At 45.7% G+C, this 3,299-nt stretch overlaps 1 long non-coding RNA gene across 2 annotated transcripts; it reads left to right on the top strand.

Annotated features, from left to right (window-relative positions):
- Positions 1-138: 138 nt before the first annotated feature.
- Positions 139-3,215, top strand: LOC309517097. Of its 2 annotated transcripts, XR_014213148.1 has the most exons (4): positions 139-353; positions 1,090-1,207; positions 1,895-1,983; positions 2,998-3,215. It is a non-coding gene; the product is annotated as an uncharacterized lncRNA (long non-coding RNA). The 2 variants fall into 2 exon arrangements; XR_014213147.1 differs by having other exon boundaries at positions 1,895-3,215.
- The last annotated feature ends 84 nt before the right edge of the window (positions 3,216-3,299 follow it).

Consider the following 3,299-nt stretch of genomic DNA (forward strand, 5'->3'; position numbering starts at 1 on the left):
CAGATTTTAATTTGGTCAGAGAAAGAGATAGAGGCTGGCATTACCAGCTTAAAACAGGGAGATCAGGTTTCTTCCCCCGCTCCCGCCGCGTTTCAGTTTGAGCTTGACCATTGTTGGGTTCGTCACTGCTTTTTCACGTTTCCACGCTGTCTGCCCACACCTGTGGGTGGGGAGGAAGTGGGGATCATGTCTTAACCTGATGTGAATTGACTGGTTTCCCTGACCCAAACTCATCCCAAACTCCATACGGCTGTCATCTTCCTTCCAAGTAAATGTGAATGCGTAAGATCAAAGCCCATGGTGCAGAAGTAAGTTTCAATGAGTTCAACAGGCTTTCTTCTCAAGTAATGGAGGTAAGCAATCCTATTCCCATTTATCTGGGAGAAAGTCCAACTGAATTTAATAGGCTTTGTGTTTGAGTAGGACATGGTTAGGATCACACTGAAAAACTCACCGTTGCATATGCTGCAAAGCAGTCCTAGAATGCTCTTGAACTGGGATGTCTGTTTTTAATGGGAAAGCATTTTACAGAGGGGCACAGAGACACATTGACTCCCTCCCTTTGTGGGTGCAAGCAAGTATCTTGGATTGTCTTTCTACTGGGAGAGCTGTGTAGAGACAGAAGAAGAAGAAGAGGAGTTTGGATTTGATATCCCGCCTTTCACTCCCCTTCAGGAGTCTCAAAGCGGCTAACATTCTCCTTTCCCTTCCTCCCCCACAACAAACACTCTGTGAGGTGAGTGGGGCTGAGAGACTTCAGAGAAGTGTGACTGGCCCAAGGTCACCCAGCAGCTGCATGTGGAGGAGCGGGGAATCGAACCCGGTTCCCCTGATTACAAGACTACCGCTCTTAACCACTACACCACATCATCACTATTACCATCTCTCCCCCCCCCCATTTTGCCATGTGGGGGACATGAAAGACCACCCACTTGCAGGAAATCCGGGCTTCAACTGCCAGTTGAATATAGCTAGTTCTCAAATCAGACTGAAGCTGGTTTAGGATAAAGCATTGTTTGAGAAGAAGCTAAATGAACATCTGCAAACAGGTACCTGCTCAGCCAGCTCCTCTGACTATATTTTTTAAAGGATGCTGCAGAGGTCCTAACGTTTGTTTGCTGTTTGCTGCTGCCCCCATCACCTGCCACTCTCCACGTGGCCCAGCTGTGTCAAGACTAGCTTTGCTTCTTCAGTCTTTGCATGTCTGGTGAGCAGATACTATAAAGACATTTTCTTATCTTAGAAATGTTCATATGCTAGTGGTTGATACACCATCCTGCAGCACAACTCAGTTCTTAAGTGGCAAGCTATGTAAAAATGGTCCTGGAGATGAAGGTTTTGGAGAAAGGAAGAAGTGCCTCCAGTTTAATATTTCATTATAAATTTTAAATTAAAATGTATAATCAGCTATGATGCATAGCCATCGTATGATAAAGCAATAGCAACAAATCAGTTCCTAAGTAAAAATAACTTATTGAGTTATTCCATGTTTCATTCCATTTTCCATTTCAATCGTGGGATTAGTCCAGTTTTGACCTTGAAACTGCCTTGGCTGCTTCATATAATGACTTTTGTCAGGAGTGTGTCACTCAGTGGCTTCCAGTATCCTTGAACATGGTATCCTCCTATTGTAGCTGCCTGAACTGGGGGTGGATGGCAACACACTGTGGTAGTTCCAATCCTACTTGGAAGGTCATTTTCAGAGGCTGATGCTCTGAAAGTGCTTTTCAGCCCCATAGAGCCTTCAGTGTGGGGTTCTGCAGTGTTCAATTTTATCCCCCACGATGTTCAATATCTACATGAAACCACTGAATGGGGGCCAACCAGAGATTTGAAGCATGCTGCCAGCAATCATCTGGTAACACACAACTCTACTCTTCTTTTACACCTGCAGGTGCAGCAGTGGATATTCTGGACAAATGCCTTGCCTTAGTAATGAATCACATGAGAGCCAATAAACTGAAGCCTGGTCCAAACAAGATTGTTAGTGGGTGGCTCCCTAAACCTGATGAGTGGGATGAGCCCTGCTCTGAAAGGGGTTACACTCCCTCTGAAGGAGCAGGTGCATAGCTTGGGGGTACTCCCAGGTCCATTGCTGCAATTTGGGCCTCAAGTGGCCTCAGTAGTACAGTGCACCTTCCATCAGCTGCTACTGGCAGCTCTGCTTCACCCTTCTCTGGACAGGGACAGCCTAACATCTGCTAGCTGTGCTTTAGTAACCTCCAGGCTAGATTATTGCAATGCATTATACATAGGGCTGCCTTTGAAGATAAAGAACAGTGGTGGACTTGGGTACTATGGCACCCTGTGCGAGGCCAAAAACTGGTGCCCCTGCCCAGCCTTCCCAAAGGCAAGTAAGGAAGCACCTAGCTTTGGGAAGGAGATACTGAAAAGGTGAGTAAGGGAGCACCTGGCTGGGAAAGTGCTAGCGGCTTGGGGAAGAAGGCCTGAGGGCTCATGCCTCCTTCCCAAATCCCAGTGCCTCGCTTACCTGGCTTTGAGATGGTGCCCCCCTCGGCTCAGCGCCCAGTGCATGCGCACTCACACTCCTAAATCTAACCCTGTTAAGAGACTAAAGCTTGTGCAGAATTTGACAGCCAGGTTGCTGACCATTGCAAAATGGTCTGGACATATAAAACCAGTTGTGTCACTCACTACTGCACCAGCTATTAGAGAAACATCACATTTTAGAACTGGAAGAGAACGTGAGTCATCAAATTGCAACTGAAGCATCCGCAAAAGATGACAGTCCAACCTCTGCATAAAAGCCTCCAATGAAGGAGAGTCCACAGCCTTCTGAGGGTGTCTGCTTCATTGTTAAACAGTTATTCCCATCAGAAAGTTCTTTCCAATGTTTAGTCAGAATATTTCTTGTAACCCGAATCCATTGGGTTGGGTCCTACTCTCCAGAGCAACATAAAAAATGCTTGCTCCATCTTCCATAGGGTGACTTTTTGGATGTTTAAAGATGGCTACCATATCTCCTCTCTTCTCTAGGCTCAACCTGCCCAACTCCTCAACTGTTCCTCATAGGGCTTGGTTTCCAGACTCCTGGTTGGCTCCTCTGCACACATTCTAGCTTAAATTGTGGCTCCCAGAACTGGACACAGGACTCAAGGACTCCAGAAGCTATGTGATATTCTCATTTGATATGCTCCTTGTTTTAGGTGAAATGTAGCTTTTGAGTAGATTTTGTATCATAATTTTGTCCTTTGCTGTTGTAACATAAATTGTCTTGGCTAATGTGCCTAGTCGATAAAAAAACCACTTTAATGTTTTAAGAAATAGTTAAAAGGCAA

This window comes from Podarcis vaucheri (genome assembly GCF_965113315.1).
Source record: "Podarcis vaucheri genome assembly, chromosome: 13".
NCBI lineage: Eukaryota > Metazoa > Chordata > Lepidosauria > Squamata > Lacertidae > Podarcis > Podarcis vaucheri.